The sequence below is a fragment of the Pleurodeles waltl genome, unplaced genomic scaffold (assembly GCF_031143425.1).
Source record: "Pleurodeles waltl isolate 20211129_DDA unplaced genomic scaffold, aPleWal1.hap1.20221129 scaffold_100, whole genome shotgun sequence".
NCBI classification, from domain to species: Eukaryota; Metazoa; Chordata; class Amphibia; order Caudata; family Salamandridae; genus Pleurodeles; species Pleurodeles waltl.
The window spans coordinates 21,053-42,104 of NW_027149810.1; positions in this window are offsets into that span (position 1 = coordinate 21,053).

A 21,052-nucleotide genomic window follows, 5' to 3' on the forward strand; every position below is an offset into this window, starting at 1 on the left:
AGAAAGAGCTTTCGTATAACGTTTTCTATCGCTTACTAACAGAATATGTTGAGACTATGGATGCGAAAGATTGTTATGTGTGTACACAGATACCGACATCAGTGAAGGAAGGGGTGACATATCACCACATGCCTCTTACATACGGGATTACATGTAGTATAGTAATGTCTAGATTTTATGGTCAAACTAACATACAGTATTTTTACTCAAATTATGATGTTACCTTTGCATATGTTCCTATAATAGCGCAGCTAAGCCAGATTGCTAAGGATTGGGATGCTAAAATAATGAGGGAATTTTTCGAGCCAATGTTACCTTTTGAAACGGCTCACGCTCATAGGGAAAACCTTACCTGCTCGCTCTCTGCAGTAGAAATAAGCTTTTTAGATCGTACAGATGATAGAAGGGCACAAATGAAAGCGAAATTAGAAAAGGAGCTACATAAGAGGACTTCAGTAGATAATTATGATTTTGCTGCAATAAAGACACAAGGGAAAATAGCTTTAGATGCTTGGCATGTAGGGAAATTTTGTATATATCGAGGTGAATCTTATTATGATAACATTTTTGTAGGAGCGAGTGAGTGTAAACATACGTTTATCTTTAAGGCCAAATGGACATTCATGATGAACGGACTTGACCCTGTCATTCCAGGTGTATATTACATTTGTGGGTATAATGCCTATTATCGTCTTCCAAAGGGATGGTGGGGGAGATGTTATTTGGGTATAGTGTTCCCAAAGGTTTATCAACTGGATGACCTATCGATGATTCAAAAGACATCTGGATCCCATCGTATCCAGAAAAGAGAGACCGCAGCTGCTGTGGTAGGAGATATATTTGGAGCCATGATTCCTTCATTGGGAGTTGTGTTGAATTCCATCAAAATAAGAAAGTTGTCTACTATAGTGGATAACATGTTGACAAAGTTTTCAGGTGCTATAATCCTGATAGATGCTGAACTTGCAGCGGAAAGAGCTATGACTCTTCAAAATAGGCTTGCTTTAGACATTCTTTTAGCAAAGGATGGTGGCGTTTGCAAAATGCTTGGTGCACGACACTGTTGTACTTATATTCCAGACAATAGTGTGAAAATTAAAACTATGCTTGCTAATCTAACAAAAGAAAGTGCAGATTTGAAGGAACTGAAAGAACCAGGAGTGTGGGAGAAGGTTGGAAAAGGACTTGCTTCAGTGGGACATTGGATTGGGGGAATTTGGAATGGAATATTGTTAAAAATAATAGAGGGAATTTTAATAGTGATAATTTGCATATTTGGAATTTGGGGAATAAAAAGGGGAATAATAAAGATTATGGAAAGAATTAAAAGAAGAAAGGAAGAGAAAATAATGAAAAGAATGGCAGAAGAATACAAAGCGAAAACTAGGGGAATTAAAAGGAAAAGAGAACTGACAGAATTTTAATGGAATAAAATTTGTGGGCATGATTTGTGTGATGACAAGTAGTCATCAGAGGAGGGATTGATGAAGCAGAAATGAAGGTTTTACATTTATTTGCGCTTAAACGTAGTGCTGAAATAATCATGTGTGACTTTAACCGAACTAATGAAGATTGTACGGGGACAAAATGTGCCCTTAGAGTAGTTTGCCAACATTTATAAGCGTGCTTTATATAACGTGATGTATTAGAATTGCACTAATCCGACATAATCAGGCTTCGGCCTAGTTGCCTGGTCTCACGGTTTAGATGCTCGTATTTTTCCAATGTGCTATTAAACGTGTATTTTTGCTTGAAGCTGTACTTTTCCACTGAGATTGTTCACATGCTTATCTTAAAGTTTCGTGCCAGCCTGGCATATTTCTCTTTACTCCAAGGTCGATTTGCAGGTGCGGACAATGGAGGCTCTGAAAGTGAGCTAATTGGTATACAATGTTGCAACTTGCGTACCCATCTCCAAGGATAATGTATGCTTAAGTAAAAGCTTGAGAACTGTCGTTTTTGATTGGACAATTTGAAGCTAACCTATGAACCCTCCAATGGAAGACCCTACTGGATTTGAACTGTTGGCTATAAAAACCAGGTGCACGAGAAGAAGGTAGCCATTGCGCTATTATCGGCTATTACCAGCTTGATACCCGCCATTTTGCAGACTTCGTAGCTATTATGGCCCACTTTGCTGCAACGCCATTTTGAAAGAGACTTTGATGCTTTCTCTAATCGAGAGAAAGAGACTTTAATGATTTTTGCCCTAGAGACTTTAACTTTGATCCCTTGCATGAAGTAGTAGTTTTACCTTGCCGCCGTGAGGCAATTGCCCCGTCCACCCCTGCCCCTTTGCCCCGTCCCATGCTGATCGAAACGGTACCTGTGATACGAAGACTTCCTTGTATGCTGATCGTAATTGGTAAATATGAAAGGAAATTGTACAATTGCATTGTGTTTCTTTTAGGAAACCAACTGCTGATTTTTGATAAGAGCCCTAGTTAGGAGTTTTCTAAATTAATGTTGCTAAATTGTTTTTGCATGAAGTCCCACATGCTGATGCTAATTTGAGGTTAGACGAGGGTTCCATATGTCGCACGATGCAATTTGAGATCTTGTTATGCTGACTAAATGTATGCAATTAGTTCATTACAGATTATCGTATTAGTGATTTGCATTGCTATTATCGAATGCCTTGTGATTCAAATGCTACATAGATTGCACTTGTTTCGCCGCTATGGACAGCTATTAATGTTCATATATGTTTATCATTTGGTGTTGAGACACATTTATATTGTGCTAGCTTTGTTAATATAGGGAAATAAAATTCACTAACTTTGAATAAACTGGTGTGGTTATTCCTGACTGAAAGGTCAGGGTTCGCCGAAATGTATTCTGGATTAATTGTCAAGTGTTATGTTGATCAAGGTATTGCTTATGTTCGTTATTAATTATTGATTTAAGGAAATTGATCGATATAGAGTACAGAGAGTTCCACTTAGTCAAAAGATTCATCGGCCTAAAGAGCGTCCAAAAATACAGGTAAATTATTAATACGGAACGCTCTATCACGGCCTAGGAAGTGGCTACTGCCCTTCCTTTCTGTCTGCAACCAAAGGAAAATTATCTGCCTGCTACAAAGGGCTCCAATGCCAAAACTGGTGTCAAAAAGACTGCTGTGGAGTTGATGAAAGCGATGTTCAGCCAAAAGCTGTGAATCCTAGAAAGGATCAAACTGTATGTGATTGAATGAACCATTTGCAGTTTCACTTTACCATCCATGTTTACTTACCGGTGCATGCCTCGCACTCTGAAACAAGTTTATTGCTGCCTAAGAAGTGGGTACTGCCCTTGCTTTCTGTCTGCAAGTGAAGGAAAATGATCTGCCTGCTACAAAGGGCTCCAATGCCAAAACTGGTGTCAAAAGGACTGCTGTGAAGTTGATGAAAGCGATGTTCAGCCAAAAGCTCTGAATCCTAGAAAGGATCAAACCGTATGTGATTGAATTAACCATTCGCAGTTTCACTTTACCAGCATGTTTACTTACAGGTGCATGCCTCGCTCTCTGAAACAAGCGTCTTGTGGCCTAGGAAGTGCCTACTGCCCTTGCTTTCTGTCTGCAACCAAAGGAAAATGATCTGCCTGCTACAAAGGGCACCAATGCCAAAACTGGTGTCAACAGGACTGCTGTGAAGTTGATGAAAGCGATGTTCAGCCAAAAGCTGTGAATCCTAGAAAGGATCAAACCGCATGTGATTGAATGAACCATTCACAGTTTCACCTTACCAGCCATGTTTACTTACCGGTGCATGCCTCGCACTCTGAAACAAATTTATTGCTGCTTAGGAAGTGGCTATTGCCCTTACTTTCTGTCTGTAAGCGAAGGTAAATGATCTGCCTGCTACAAAGGGCTCCAATGCCAAAAATGGTGTCAAAAGGACTGCTGTGAAGTTGATGAAAGCGATGTACAGCCAAAAGCAGTGAATACTAGAAAGGATCAAACCGTATGTGATTGAATGAACCATTCGCAGTGTCACTTTACCAGCCATGTTTACTTACAGGTGCATGCCTCGCACTCCGAAACAAGTTTATTGCTGCCTAGGAAGTGGCTACTCCACTTGCTTTCTGTCTGCAAGCAAAGGAAAATGATATGCCTGCTACAAAGGGCTCCAATGCCATAACTGGTGTCAAAAGGACTGCTGTGAAGTTGATGAAAGCGATGTTCAGCCAAAAGCTGTGTATCCTAGAAAGCATCAAACCTTATGTGATTGAATTAACCATTCGCAGTTTCACTTTACCAGCCATGTTTACTTACAGGTGCATGCCTCGCACTCTGAAACAAGCATCTTGCGGCCTAGGAAGTGGCTACTGCCCTTCCTTTCTGTCTGCAACCAAAGGAAAATTATCTGCCTGCTACAAAGGGCTCCAATGCCAAAACTGGTGTCAAAAGGACTGCTGTGGAGTTGATGAAAGCGATGTTCAGCCAAAAGCTGTGAATCCTAGAAAGGATCAAACTGTATGTGATTGAATGAACCATTTGCAGTTTCACTTTACCATCCATGTTTACTTACCGGTGCATGCCTCGCACTCTGAAACAAGTTTATTGCTGCCTAGGAAGTGGCTACTGCCCTTGCTTTCTGTCTGTAAGTGAAGGAAAATGTCCTGCCTGCTACAAAGGGCTCCAATGCCAAAACTGGTGTCAAAAGGACTGCTGTGAAGTTGATGAAAGTGATGTTCAGCCAAAAGCTGTGAATCCTAGAAAGGATCAAACCGTATGTGATTAAAAGAACCATTTGCAGTTTCACTTTACCAGCCATGTTTACTTACCGGTGCATGCCTCGCACTCTGAAACAAGTTTATTGCTGCCTAGGAAGTGACTACTCTCCTTGCTTTCTGTCTGCAACCAAAGGAAAATTGTCTCCCTGCTACAAAGGGCTCCAATGCCAAAACTGGTGTCAAAAGGACTGCTGTGAAGTTGATGAAAGCGATGTTCAGCCAAAAGCTCTGAATCCTAGAAAGGATCAAACCGTATGTGATTGAATGAACCATTCACAGTTTCACTTTACCAGCCATGTTTACTTACAGGTGCATGCCTCGCACTCTGAAACAAGCGTCTTGCGGCTTAGGAAGTGGCTACTGCCCTTCCTTTCTGTCTGCTACAAAGGAAAATTATCTGCCTGCTACAAAGGGCTCCAATGCCAAAACTGGTGTCAAAATGACTGCTGTGGAGTGGATGAAAGCGATGTTCAGCCAAAAGCTGTGAATCCTAGAAAGGTTCAAACTGTATGTGATTGAATGAACCATTCGCTGTTTCACTTTACCAGCCATGTTTACTTACCGGTGCATGCCTCGCACTCTGAAACAAGTTTATTGCTGCCTAGGAAGTGGCTACTGTCCTTGCTTTCTGTCTGCAACCAAAGGAAAATTGTCTCCCTGCTACAAAGGGCTCCAATGCCAAAACTGGTGTCAAAAGGACTGCTGTGAAGCTGATGAAAGCGATGTTCAGCCAAAAGCTCTGAATCCTAGAAAGGATCAAACCATATGTGATTAAAAGAACCATTCACAGTTTCACTTTACCAGCCATGTTTACTTACCGGTGCATGCCTCGCACTCTGAAACAAGTTTATTGCTGCCTAGGAAGTGGCTACTGCCCTTCCTTTCTGTCTGCAACCAAAGGAAAATTATCTGCCTGCTACAAAGGGCTCCAATGCCAAAACAGGTGTCAAAAGGACTGTTGTAAAGTTGATGAAAGCGATGTTCAGCCAAAAGCTGTGAATCCTAGAAAGGATCAAACTGTATCTGATTGAATGAACCATTCGCAGTTTCACTTTACCATCCATGTTTACTTACCGGTGCATGCCTCGCACTCTGAAACAAGTTTATTGCTGCCTAAGAAGTGGCAACTGTCCTTGCTTTCTGTCTGCAAGTGAAGGAAAATGATCTGCCTGCTACAAAGGGCTCCAATGCCAAAACTGGTGTCAAAAGGACTGCTGTGAAGTTGATGAAAGCGATGTTCAGCCAAAAGCTGTGAATCCTAGAAAGGATCAAACCATATGTGATTAAAAGAACCATTCGCAGTTTCACTTTACCAGCCATGTTTACTTACCGGTGCATGCCTCGCACTCTGAAACAAGTTTATTGCTGCCTAGGAAGTCGCTACTGCCCTTCCTTTCTGTCTGCAACCAAAGGAAAATTATCTGCCTGCTACAAAGGGCTCCAATGCCAAAACTGGTGTCCAAAGGACTGCTGTAAAGTTGATGAAAGCGATGTTCAGCCAAAAGCTGTGAATCCTAGAAAGGATCAAACCGTATGTGATTGAATGAACCATTCGCAGTTTCACTTTACCAGCATGTTTACTTACAGGTGCATGCCTCGCACTCTGAAACAAGCGTCTTGTGGCCTAGGAAGTGCCTACTGCCCTTGCTTTCTGTCTGCAACCAAAGGAAAATGATCTGCCTGCTACAAAGGGCACCAATGCCAAAACTGGTGTCAACAGGACTGCTGTGAAGTTGATGAAAGCGATGTTCAGCCAAAAGCTGTGAATCCTAGAAAGGATCAAACCGCATGTGATTGAATGAACCATTCACAGTTTCACCTTACCAGCCATGTTTACTTACCGGTGCATGCCTCGCACTCTGAAACAAGTTTATTGCTGCTTAGGAAGTGGCTATTGCCCTTACTTTCTGTCTGTAAGCGAAGGTAAATGATCTGCCTGCTACAAAGGGCTCCAATGCCAAAAATGGTGTCAAAAGGACTGCTGTGAAGTTGATGAAAGCGATGTACAGCCAAAAGCAGTGAATACTAGAAAGGATCAAACCGTATGTGATTGAATGAACCATTCGCAGTGTCACTTTACCAGCCATGTTTACTTACAGGTGCATGCCTCGCACTCCGAAACAAGTTTATTGCTGCCTAGGAAGTGGCTACTCCACTTGCTTTCTGTCTGCAAGCAAAGGAAAATGATATGCCTGCTACAAAGGGCTCCAATGCCATAACTGGTGTCAAAAGGACTGCTGTGAAGTTGATGAAAGCGATGTTCAGCCAAAAGCTGTGTATCCTAGAAAGCATCAAACCTTATGTGATTGAATTAACCATTCGCAGTTTCACTTTACCAGCCATGTTTACTTACAGGTGCATGCCTCGCACTCTGAAACAAGCATCTTGCGGCCTAGGAAGTGGCTACTGCCCTTCCTTTCTGTCTGCAACCAAAGGAAAATTATCTGCCTGCTACAAAGGGCTCCAATGCCAAAACTGGTGTCAAAAGGACTGCTGTGGAGTTGATGAAAGCGATGTTCAGCCAAAAGCTGTGAATCCTAGAAAGGATCAAACTGTATGTGATTGAATGAACCATTTGCAGTTTCACTTTACCATCCATGTTTACTTACCGGTGCATGCCTCGCACTCTGAAACAAGTTTATTGCTGCCTAGGAAGTGGCTACTGCCCTTGCTTTCTGTCTGTAAGTGAAGGAAAATGTCCTGCCTGCTACAAAGGGCTCCAATGCCAAAACTGGTGTCAAAAGGACTGCTGTGAAGTTGATGAAAGTGATGTTCAGCCAAAAGCTGTGAATCCTAGAAAGGATCAAACCGTATGTGATTAAAAGAACCATTTGCAGTTTCACTTTACCAGCCATGTTTACTTACCGGTGCATGCCTCGCACTCTGAAACAAGTTTATTGCTGCCTAGGAAGTGACTACTCTCCTTGCTTTCTGTCTGCAACCAAAGGAAAATTGTCTCCCTGCTACAAAGGGCTCCAATGCCAAAACTGGTGTCAAAAGGACTGCTGTGAAGTTGATGAAAGCGATGTTCAGCCAAAAGCTCTGAATCCTAGAAAGGATCAAACCGTATGTGATTGAATGAACCATTCACAGTTTCACTTTACCAGCCATGTTTACTTACAGGTGCATGCCTCGCACTCTGAAACAAGCGTCTTGCGGCTTAGGAAGTGGCTACTGCCCTTCCTTTCTGTCTGCTACAAAGGAAAATTATCTGCCTGCTACAAAGGGCTCCAATGCCAAAACTGGTGTCAAAATGACTGCTGTGGAGTGGATGAAAGCGATGTTCAGCCAAAAGCTGTGAATCCTAGAAAGGTTCAAACTGTATGTGATTGAATGAACCATTCGCTGTTTCACTTTACCAGCCATGTTTACTTACCGGTGCATGCCTCGCACTCTGAAACAAGTTTATTGCTGCCTAGGAAGTGGCTACTGTCCTTGCTTTCTGTCTGCAACCAAAGGAAAATTGTCTCCCTGCTACAAAGGGCTCCAATGCCAAAACTGGTGTCAAAAGGACTGCTGTGAAGCTGATGAAAGCGATGTTCAGCCAAAAGCTCTGAATCCTAGAAAGGATCAAACCATATGTGATTAAAAGAACCATTCACAGTTTCACTTTACCAGCCATGTTTACTTACCGGTGCATGCCTCGCACTCTGAAACAAGTTTATTGCTGCCTAGGAAGTGGCTACTGCCCTTCCTTTCTGTCTGCAACCAAAGGAAAATTATCTGCCTGCTACAAAGGGCTCCAATGCCAAAACAGGTGTCAAAAGGACTGTTGTAAAGTTGATGAAAGCGATGTTCAGCCAAAAGCTGTGAATCCTAGAAAGGATCAAACTGTATCTGATTGAATGAACCATTCGCAGTTTCACTTTACCATCCATGTTTACTTACCGGTGCATGCCTCGCACTCTGAAACAAGTTTATTGCTGCCTAAGAAGTGGCAACTGTCCTTGCTTTCTGTCTGCAAGTGAAGGAAAATGATCTGCCTGCTACAAAGGGCTCCAATGCCAAAACTGGTGTCAAAAGGACTGCTGTGAAGTTGATGAAAGCAATGTTCAGCCAAAAGCTGTGAATCCTAGAAAGGATCAAACCATATGTGATTAAAAGAACCATTCGCAGTTTCACTTTACCAGCCATGTTTACTTACCGGTGCATGCCTCGCACTCTGAAACAAGTTTATTGCTGCCTAAGAAGTGGCAACTGTCCTTGCTTTCTGTTTGCAAGTGAAGGAAAATGATCTGCCTGCTACAAAGGGCTCCAATGCCAAAACTGGTGTCAAAAGGACTGCTGTGAAGTTGATGAAAGCGATGTTCAGCCAAAAGCTCTGAATCCTAGAAAGGATCAAACCATATGTGATTAAAAGAACCATTCACAGTTTCACTTTACCAGCCATGTTTACTTACCGGTGCATGCCTCGCACTCTGAAACAAGTTTATTGCTGCCTAGGAAGTGGCTACTGCCCTTCCTTTCTGTCTGCAACCAAAGGAAAATTATCTGCCTGCTACAAAGGGCTCCAATGCCAAAACAGGTGTCAAAAGGACTGTTGTAAAGTTGATGAAAGCGATGTTCAGCCAAAAGCTGTGAATCCTAGAAAGGATCAAACTGTATCTGTTTGAATGAACCATTCGCAGTTTCACTTTACCATCCATGTTTACTTACCGGTGCATGCCTCGCACTCTGAAACAAGTTTATTGCTGCCTAAGAAGTGGCAACTGTCCTTGCTTTCTGTTTGCAAGTGAAGGAAAATGATCTGCCTGCTACAAAGGGCTCCAATGCCAAAACTGGTGTCAAAAGGACTGCTGTGAAGTTGATGAAAGCGATGTTCAGCCAAAAGCTGTGAATCCTAGAAAGGATCAAACCATATGTGATTAAAAGAACCATTCGCAGTTTCACTTTACCAGCCATGTTTACTTACCGGTGCATGCCTCGCACTCTGAAACAAGTTTATTGCTGCCTAGGAAGTCGCTACTGCCCTTCCTTTCTGTCTGCAACCAAAGGAAAATGATCTGCCTGCTACAAAGGGCTCCAATGCCAAAACTGGTGTCCAAAGGACTGCTGTGAAGTTGATGAAAGCGATGTTCAGCCAAAAGCTCTGAATTCTAGAAAGGATCAAACCATATGTGATTAAAAGAACCATTCACAGTTTCACTTTACCAGCCATGTTTACTTACCGGTGCATGCCTCGCACTCTGAAACAAGTTTATTGCTGCCTAGGAAGTGGCTACTGCCCTTCCTTTCTGTCTGCAACCAAAGGAAAATTATCTGCCTGCTACAAAGGGCTCCAATGCCAAAACAGGTGTCAAAAGGACTGTTGTAAAGTTGATGAAAGCGATGTTCAGCCAAAAGCTGTGAATCCTAGAAAGGATCAAACTGTATCTGTTTGAATGAACCATTCGCAGTTTCACTTTACCATCCATGTTTACTTACCGGTGCATGCCTCGCACTCTGAAACAAGTTTATTGCTGCCTAAGAAGTGGCAACTGTCCTTGCTTTCTGTTTGCAAGTGAAGGAAAATGATCTGCCTGCTACAAAGGGCTCCAATGCCAAAACTGGTGTCAAAAGGACTGCTGTGAAGTTGATGAAAGCGATGTTCAGCCAAAAGCTGTGAATCCTAGAAAGGATCAAACCATATGTGATTAAAAGAACCATTCGCAGTTTCACTTTACCAGCCATGTTTACTTACCGGTGCATGCCTCGCACTCTGAAACAAGTTTATTGCTGCCTAGGAAGTCGCTACTGCCCTTCCTTTCTGTCTGCAACCAAAGGAAAATTATCTGCCTGCTACAAAGGGCTCCAATGCCAAAACTGGTGTCCAAAGGACTGCTGTGAAGTTGATGAAAGCGATGTTCAGCCAAAAGCTGTGAATCCTAGAAAGGATCAAACCGTATGTGATTGAATGAACCATTCGCAGTTTCACTTTACCAGCCATGTTTACTTACCGGTGCATGCTTCGCACTCTGAAACAAGTTTATTGCTGCCTAGGAAGTGGCTACTACCCTGGCTTTCTGTCTGCAAGTGAAGGAAAATGATATGCCTGCTACAAAGGGCTCCAAAGCCAAAACTGGTGTCAAAAGGACTGCTGTGAAGTTGATGAAAGCGATGTTCAGCCAAAAGCTGTGAATCCTAGAAAGGATCAAACCGTATGTGATTAAAGGAACCATTCGCAGTTTCACTTTACCAGCCATGTTTACTTACCGGTGCATGCCTCGCACTCTGAAACAAGTTTATTGCTGCCTAGGAAGTGGCTACTGCCCTTGCTTTCTGTCTGAAAGCGAAGGAAAATGATCTGCCTGCTACAAAGGGCTCCAATGCCAAAACAGGTGTCAAAAGGACTGTTGTAAAGTTGATGAAAGCGATGTTCAGCCAAAAGCTGTGAATCCTAGAAAGGATCAAACTGTATCTGATTGAATGAACCATTCGCAGTTTCACTTTACCATCCATGTTTACTTACCGGTGCATGCCTCGCACTCTGAAACAAGTTTATTGCTGCCTAAGAAGTGGCAACTGTCCTTGCTTTCTGTTTGCAAGTGAAGGAAAATGATCTGCCTGCTACAAAGGGCTCCAATGCCAAAACTGGTGTCAAAAGGACTGCTGTGAAGTTGATGAAAGCGATGTTCAGCCAAAAGCTGTGAATCCTAGAAAGGATCAAACCATATGTGATTAAAAGAACCATTCGCAGTTTCACTTTACCAGCCATGTTTACTTACCGGTGCATGCCTCGCACTCTGAAACAAGTTTATTGCTGCCTAGGAAGTCGCTACTGCCCTTCCTTTCTGTCTGCAACCAAAGGAAAATTATCTGCCTGCTACAAAGGGCTCCAATGCCAAAACTGGTGTCCAAAGGACTGCTGTAAAGTTGATGAAAGCGATGTTCAGCCAAAAGCTGTGAATCCTAGAAAGGATCAAACCGTATGTGATTGAATGAACCATTCGCAGTTTCACTTTACCAGCCATGTTTACTTACCGGTGCATGCTTCGCACTCTGAAACAAGTTTATTGCTGCCTAGGAAGTGGCTACTACCCTGGCTTTCTGTCTGCAAGTGAAGGAAAATGATATGCCTGCTACAAAGGGCTCCAAAGCCAAAACTGGTGTCAAAAGGACTGCTGTGAAGTTGATGAAAGCGATGTTCAGCCAAAAGCTGTGAATCCTAGAAAGGATCAAACCGTATGTGATTAAAGGAACCATTCGCAGTTTCACTTTACCAGCCATGTTTACTTACCGGTGCATGCCTCGCACTCTGAAACAAGTTTATTGCTGCCTAGGAAGTGGCTACTGCCCTTGCTTTCTGTCTGAAAGCGAAGGAAAATGATCTGCCTGCTACAAAGGGCTCCAATGCCAAAACAGGTGTCAAAAGGACTGTTGTAAAGTTGATGAAAGCGATGTTCAGCCAAAAGCTGTGAATCCTAGAAAGGATCAAACTGTATCTGATTGAATGAACCATTCGCAGTTTCACTTTACCATCCATGTTTACTTACCGGTGCATGCCTCGCACTCTGAAACAAGTTTATTGCTGCCTAGGAAGTGGCAACTGCCCTTGCTTTCTGTCTGCAAGTGAAGGAAAATGATCTGCCTGCTACAAAGGGCTCCAATGCCAAAACTGGTGTCAAAAGGACTGCTGTGAAGTTGATGAAAGTGATGTTCAGCCAAAAGCTGTGTATCCTAGAAAGGATCAAACCATATGTGATTAAAAGAACCATTTGCAGTTTCACTTTACTAGCCATGTTTACTTACCGGAGCATGCCTCGCACTCTGAAACAAGTTTATTGCTGCCTAGGAAGTGGCTACTGCGCTTCCTTTCTGTCTGCAACCAAAGGAAAATTATCTGCCTGCTACAAAGGGCTCCAATGCCAAAACAGGTGTCAAAAGGACTGTTGTAAAGTTGATGAAAGCGATGTTCAGCCAAAAGCTGTGAATCCTAGAAAGGATCAAACCGTATGTGATTGAATGAACCATTCGCAGTTTCACTTTACCATCCATGTTTACTTACCGGTGCATGCCTCGCACTCTGAAACAAGTTTATTGCTGCCTAAGAAGTGGCAACTGCCCTTGATTTCTGTCTGCAAGTGAAGGAAAATGATCTGCCTGCTATAAAGGGCTCCAATGCCAAAACTGGTGTCAAAAGGACTGCTGTGAAGTTGATGAAAGCGATGTTCAGCCAAAAGCTGTGAATCCTAGAAAGGTTCAAACCGTATGTGATTAAAAGAACCATTCGCAGTTTCACTTTACCAGCCATGTTTACTTACCGGTGCATGCCTCGCACTCTGAAACAAGTTTATTGCTGCCTAGGAAGTGGCTACTGCCCTTGCTTTCTGTCTGAAAGCGAAGGAAAATGATCTGCCTGCTACAAAGGGCTCCAATGCCATAACTGGTGTCAAAAGGACTGCTGTGAAGTTGATGAAAGCGATGTTCAGCCAAAAGCTGTGTATCCTAGAAAGGATCAAACCGTATGTGATTGAATGAACCATTCGCAGTTTCACTTTACCAGCCATGTTTACTTACAGGTGCATGCCTCGCACTCTGAAACAAGCATCTTGTGGTCTAGGAAGTGGCTACTGCCCTTCCTTTCTGTCTGCAACCAAAGGAAACTTATCTGCCTGCTACAAAGGGCTCCAATGCCATAACTGGTGTCAAAAGGACTGCTGTGGAGTTGATAAAAGCGATGTTCAGCCAAAAGCTGTGAATCCTAGAAAGGATCAAACCGTATTTGATTGAATGAACCATTCGCAGTTTCACTTTACCAGCCATGTTTACTTACCGGTGCATGCCTCGCACTCTGAAACAGGTTTATTGCTGCCTAGGAAGTGGCTACTGCCCTTGCTTTCTGTCTGCAAGTGAAGGAAAATGATCTGCCTGCTACAAAGGGCTCCAATGACAAAACTGGTGTGACATGGAATGCTGTGAAGTTGATGAATGCGTTGTTTAGCTAAAAGCTGTGAATCCTAGAAAGGATCAAACCGTATGTGATTAAAAGAACCATTTGCAGTTTCACTTTACCAGCCATGTTTACTTACCGGTGCATGCCTCGCACTCTGAAACAAGTTTATTGCTGCCTAGGAAGTGGCTACTGCCCTTGCTTTCTGTCTGTAAGCTAAGGAAAATGATATGCCTGCTACAAAGGGCTCCAATGCAAAACTGGTGTCAAAAGGACTGCTGTGAAGTTGATGAAAGTGATGTTCAGCCAAAAGCTGTGAATACTAGAAAGGATCAAACCGTATGTGATTGAATTAACCATTTGCAGTTTCACTTTACCAGCCATGTTTACTTACCGGTGCATGCCTCGCACTCCGAAACAAGTTTATTGCTGCCTAGGAAGTGGCTACTCCCCTTGCTTTCTGTCTGCAAGCGAAGGAAAATGATCTGCCTGCTACAAAGGGCTCCAATGCCATAACTGGTGTCAAAAGGACTGCTGTGAAGATGATGAAAGCGATGTTCAGCCAAAAGCTGTGTATCCTAGAAAGGATAAAACCGTATGTGATTGAATGAACCATTCGCAGTTTCACTTTACCAGCCATGTTTACTTACAGGTGCATGCCTCGCACTCTGAAACAAGCATCTTGCGGCCTAGGAAGTGGCTACTGCCCTTCCTTTCTGTCTGCAACCAAAGGAAACTTATCTGCCTGCTACAAAGGGCTCCAATGCCAAAACTGGTGTCAAAAGGAATGCTGTGAAGTTGATGAAAGCGATGTTCAGCCAAAAGCTGTGAATCCTAGAAAGGATCAAACCGTATGTGACTAAAAGAACCATTTGCAGTTTCACTTTACCAGCCATGTTTACTTACCGGTGCATGCCTCGGACTCTGAAACAAGTTTATTGCTGCCTAGGAAGTGGCTACTGTCCTTGCTTTCTGTCTGCAACCAAAGGAAAATGATCTGCCTGCTACAAAGGGCTCCAATGCCAAAACTGGTGTCAAAAGGAGTGCTGTGAAGTTGATGAAAGCGATGTTCAGCCAAAAGCTCTGAATCCTAGAAAGGATCAAATCGTATGTGATAGAATGAACCATTCACAGTTTCATTTTACCAGCCATGTTTACTTACCGGTGCATGCCTCGCACTCTGAAACAAGTTTATTGCTGCCTAGGAAGTGGCTACTGCCCTTGCTTTCTGTCTGCAAGTGAAGGAAAATGATCTGCCTGCTACAAAGGGCTCCAATGCCAAAACTGGTGTCAAAAGGACTGCTGTGAAGTTGATGAAAGCGATGTTCAGCCAAAAGCTGTGAATCCTAGAAAGGATCAAACCGTATGTGATTAAAAGAACCATTTGCAGTTTCACTTTACCAGCCATGTTTACTTACCGGTGCATGCCTCGCACTCTGAAACAAGTTTATTGCTGCCTAGGAAGTGGCTACTGTCCTTGCTTTCTGTCTGCAACCAAAGGAAAATGATCTGCCTGCTAAAATGGGCTCCAATGCCAAAACTGGTGTCAAAAGGAGGGGTGTGAAGTTGCTGAAAGCGATGTTCAGCCAAAAGCTGTGAATCCTAGAAAGTATCAAACCGTATGTGATTGAATGAACCATTCACAGTTTCACTTTACCAGCCATGTTTACTTACAGGTGCATGCCTCGCACTCTGAAACAAGCGTCTTGCGTCCTAGGAAGTGGCTACTGCCCTTCCTTTCTGTCTGCAACCAAAGGAAAATTATCTGCCTGCTACAAAGGGCTCCAATGCCAAAACTGGTGTCAAAAGGACTGCTGTGGAGTTGATGAAAGCGATGTTCAGCCAAAAGCTGTGAATCCTAGAAAGGATCAAACTGTATGTGATTGAATGAACCATTCGCAGTTTCACTTTACCATCCATGTTTACTTACCGGTGCATGCCTCGCACTCTGAAACAAGTTTTTTACTGCCTAAGAAGTTGCTACTGCCCTTGCTTTCTGTCTGCAAGTGAAGGAAAATGATCTGCTTGCTACAAAGGGCTCCAATGCCAAAACTGGTGTCAAAAGGACTGCTGTGAAGTTGATATAAGCGATATTCAGCCGAAAGCTGTGAATCCTAGAAAAAGGATCAAACCGTATGTGATTAAAAGAACCATTTGCAGTTTCACTTTACCAGCCATCTTTACTTACCGGTGCATGCCTCGCACTCTGAAACAAGTTTATTGCTGCCTAGGAAGTGGCTACTGTCCTTGCTTTCTGTCTGCAACCAAAGGAAAATTATCTGCCTGCTACAAAGGGCTCCAATGCCAAAACTGGTGTCAACGGGACTGCTGTGAAGTTGATGAAAGCGATGTTCAGCCAAAAGCTGTGAATCCTAGAAAGGATCAAACTGCATGTGATTGAATGAACCATTCACAGTTTCACTTTACCAGCCATGTTTACTTACCGGTGCATGCCTCGCACTCTGAAACAAGTTTATTGCTGCCTAGGAAGTGGCTACTGCCCTTGCTTTCTGTCTGCAAGTGAAGAAAAATGATCTGCCTACTACAAAGGGCTCCAATGCCAAAACTGGTGTCAAAAGGACTGCTGTGAAGTTGATGAAAGCGATGTTCAGCCAAAAGCTGTGAATCCTAGAAAGGATCAAACCGTATGTGATTAAAAGAACCATTTGCAGTTTCACTTTACCAGCCATGTTTACTTACCGGTGCATGCCTCGCACTCTGAAACAAGTTTATTGCTGCCTAGGAAGTGGCTACTGTCCTTGCTTTCTGTCTGCAACCAAAGGAAAATGATCTGCCTGCTAAAATGGGCTCCAATGCCAAAACTGGTGTCAAAAGGAGGGGTGTGAAGTTGCTGAAAGCGATGTTCAGCCAAAAGCTGTGAATCCTAGAAAGTATCAAACCGTATGTGATTGAATGAACCATTCACAGTTTCACTTTACCAGCCATGTTTACTTACAGGTGCATGCCTCGCACTCTGAAACAAGCGTCTTGCGTCCTAGGAAGTGGCTACTGCCCTTCCTTTCTGTCTGCAACCAAAGGAAAATTATCTGCCTGCTACAAAGGGCTCCAATGCCAAAACTGGTGTCAAAAGGACTGCTGTGGAGTTGATGAAAGCGATGTTCAGCCAAAAGCTGTGAATCCTAGAAAGGATCAAACTGTATGTGATTGAATGAACCATTCGCAGTTTCACTTTACCATCCATGTTTACTTACCGGTGCATGCCTCGCACTCTGAAACAAGTTTTTTACTGCCTAAGAAGTTGCTACTGCCCTTGCTTTCTGTCTGCAAGTGAAGGAAAATGATCTGCTTGCTACAAAGGGCTCCAATGCCAAAACTGGTGTCAAAAGGACTGCTGTGAAGTTGATATAAGCGATATTCAGCCGAAAGCTGTGAATCCTAGAAAAAGGATCAAACCGTATGTGATTAAAAGAACCATTTGCAGTTTCACTTTACCAGCCATCTTTACTTACCGGTGCATGCCTCGCACTCTGAAACAAGTTTATTGCTGCCTAGGAAGTGGCTACTGTCCTTGCTTTCTGTCTGCAACCAAAGGAAAATTATCTGCCTGCTACAAAGGGCTCCAATGCCAAAACTGGTGTCAACGGGACTGCTGTGAAGTTGATGAAAGCGATGTTCAGCCAAAAGCTGTGAATCCTAGAAAGGATCAAACCGCATGTGATTGAATGAACCATTCACAGTTTCACTTTACCAGCCATGTTTACTTACCGGTGCATGCCTCGCACTCTGAAACAAGTTTATTGCTGCCTAGGAAGTGGCTACTGCCCTTGCTTTCTGTCTGCAAGTGAAGAAAAATGATCTGCCTACTACAAAGGGCTCCAATGCCAAAACTGGTGTCAAAAGGACTGCTGTGAAGTTGATGAAAGCGATGTTCAGCCAAAAGCTGTGAATCCTAGAAAGGATCAAACCGTATGTGATTAAAAGAACCATTTGCAGTTTCACTTTACCAGCCATGTTTACTTACCGGTGCATGCCTCGCACTCTGAAACAAGTTTATTGCTGCCTAGGAAGTGGCTACTGTCCTTGCTTTCTGTCTGCAACCAAAGGAAAATGATCTGCCTGCTAAAATGGGCTCCAATGCCAAAACTGGTGTCAAAAGGAGGGCTGTGAAGTTGCTGAAAGCGATGTTCAGCCAAAAGCTGTGAATCCTAGAAAGGATCAAACCGTATGTGATTGAATGAACCATTCACAGTTTCACTTTACCAGCCATGTTTACTTACAGGTGCATGCCTCGCACTCTGAAACAAGCGTCTTGCGTCCTAGGAAGTGGCTACTGTCCTTCCTTTCTGTCTGCAACCAAAGGAAAATTATCTGCCTGCTACAAAGGGCTCCAATGTCAAAACTGGTGTCAAAAGGACTGCTGTGGAGTTGATGAAAGCGATGTTCAGCCAAAAGCTGTGAATCCTAGAAAGGATCAAACTGTATGTGATTGAATGAACCATTCGCAGTTTCACTTTACCATCCATGTTTACTTACCGGTGCATGCCTCGCACTCTGAAACAAGTTTATTGCTGCCTAGGAAGTGGCTACTGCCCTTGCTTTCTGTCTGCAAGTGAAGAAAAATGATCTGCCTACTACAAAGGGCTCCAATGCCAAAACTGGTGTCAAAAGGACTGCTGTGAAGTTGATGAAAGCGATGTTCAGCCAAAAGCTGTGAATCCTAGAAAGGATCAAACCGTATGTGATTAAAAGAACCATTTGCAGTTTCACTTTACCAGCCATCTTTACTTACCGGTGCATGCCTCGCACTCTGAAACAAGTTTATTGCTGCCTAGGAAGTGGCTAATGTCCTTGCTTTCTGTCTGCAACCAAAGGAAAATTATCTGCCTGCTACAAAGGGCTCAAATGCCAAAACTGGTGTCAAAAGGACTGCTGTGAAGTTGATGAAAGCGATGTTCAGCCAAAAGCTCTGAATCCTAGAAAGGATCAAACCGTATCAGATTGAATGAACCATTCACAGTTTCACTTTACCAGCCATGTTTACTTACAGGTGCATTTTCGCACTCTGAAACAAGTTTATTGCTACCTAGGAAGTGGCTACTGCCCTTGCTTTCTGTCTGCAAGTGAAGGAAAATGATCTGCCTGCTACAAAGGGCTCCAATGCCAAAACTTTTGTCAAAAGGACTGCTGTGAAGTTGATGAAAGCGATGTTCAGCCAAAAGCTGTGAATCCTAGAAAGGATCAAACCGTATGTGATTAAAAGAACAATTTGCAGTTTCACTTTACCAGCCATGTTTACTTACCGGTGCATGCCTCGCACTCTGAAACAAGTTTATTGCTTCCTAGGAAGTGGCTACTGTCCTTGCTTTCTGTCTGCAACCAAAGGAAAATTATCTGCCTGCTACAAAGGGCTCCAATGCCAAAACTGGTGTCAAAAGGAGTGCTGTGAAGTTGCTGAAAGCGATGTTCAGCCAAAAGCTCTGAATCCTAGAAAGAATCAAACCGTATGTAATTGAATGAACCATTCACAGTTTCACTTTACCAGCCATGTTTACTTACAGGTGCATGCCTCGCACTCTTAAACAAGCGTCTTGCGGCCTAGGAAGTGGCTACTGCCCTTCCTTTCTGTCTGCAACCAAAGGAAAATTATCTGCCTGCTACAAAGGGCTCCAATGCCAAAGCTGGTGTCAAAAGGACTGCTGTGGAGTTGATGAAAGCGATGTTCAGCCAAAAGCTCTGAATCCTAGAAAGAATCAAACCGTATGTGATTGAATGAACCATTCACAGTTTCACTTTACCAGCCATGTTTACTTACAGGTGCATGCCTCGCACTCTGAAACAAGCGTCTTGCGGCCTAGGAAGTGGCTACTGCCCTTCCTTTCTGTCTGCAACCAAAGGAAAATTATCTGCCTGCTACAAAGGGCTCCAATGCCAAAGCTGGTGTTAAAAGGACTGCTGTGGAGTTGATGAAAGCGATGTTCAGCCAAAAGCTGTGAATCCTAGAAAGGATCAAACTGTATGTGATTGAATGAACCATTCGCAGTTTCACTTTACCATCCATGTTTACGTACCGGTGCATTCCTCGCACTCTGAAACAAGTTTATTGCTGCCTAAGAAGTGGCTACTGCCCTTGCTTTCTGTCTGCAAGTGAAGGAAAATGATCTGCCTGCTACAAAGGGCTCCAAAGCCAAAACTGGTGTCAAAAGGACTGCTGTGAAGTTGATGAAAGCGATGTTCAGCCGAAAGCTGTGAATTCTAGAAAAAGGATCAAACCGTATGTGATTAAAAGAACCATTCGCAGTTTCACTTTACCAGCCATGTTTACTTACCGGTGCATGCCCCGCACTCTGAAACAAGTCTATTGCTGCCTAGGAAGTGGCTACTGCCCTTGCTTTCTGTCTGCAACCAAAGGAAAATTATCTGCCTGCTACAAAGGGCTCCAATGCCAAAACTGGTGTCAAAAGGACTGCTGTGAAGTTGATGAAAGCGATGTTCAGCCAAAAGCTCTGAATCCTAGAAAGGATCAAACCGTATGTGATTGAATTAACCATTTGCAGTTTCACTTTACCAGCCATGTTTACTTACAGGTGCATGCCTCGCACTCTGAAACAAGCGTCTTGCGGCCTAGGAAGTGGCCACTGCCCTTGCTTTCTGTCTGCAACCAAAGGAAAATTATCTGCCTGCTACAAAGGGCTCCAATGCCAAAACTGGTGTCAAAAGGACTGCTGTGGAGTTGATGAAAACGATGTTCAGCCAAAAGCTGTGAATCCTAGAAAGGTTCAAACTGTATGTGATTGAATGAACCATTCGCAGTTTCACTTTACCAGCCATGTTTACTTACCGGTGCATGCCTCGCACTCTGAAACAAGTTTATTGCTGCCTAGGAAGTGGCTACTGCCCTTGCTTTCTGTCTGCAACCAAAGGAAAATGATCTGCCTGCTACAAAGGGCTCCAATGACAAAACTGGTGTCAAAAGGACTGCTGTGAAGTTGATGAAAGTGATGTTCAGCCAAAAGCTGTGAATCCTAGAAAGGATCAAACCGTATGTGATTAAAAGAACCATTTGCAGTTTCACTTTACCAGCCATGTTTACTTACCGGTGCATGCCTCGCACTCTGAAACAAGTTTATTGCTGCCTAGGAAGTGGCTACTGTCCTTGCTTTCTGTCTGCAACCAAAGGAAAATTGTCTCCCTGCTGCAAAGGGCTCCAATGCCAAAACTGGTGTCAAAAGGACTGCTGTGAAGTTGATGAAAGCGATGTTCAGCCAAAAGCTATGAATCCTAGAAAGGATCAAACCGTATGTGATTGAATGAACCATTCACAGTTTCACTTTACCAGCCATGTTTACTTACAGGTGCATGCCTCGCACTCTGAAACAAGCGTCTTGCGGCCTAGGAAGTCGCTACTGCCCTTCCTTTCTGTCTGCTACAAAGGAAAATTATCTGCCTGCTACAAAGGGCTCCAATGCCAAAACTGGTGTCAAAAGGACTGCTGTGGAGTTGATG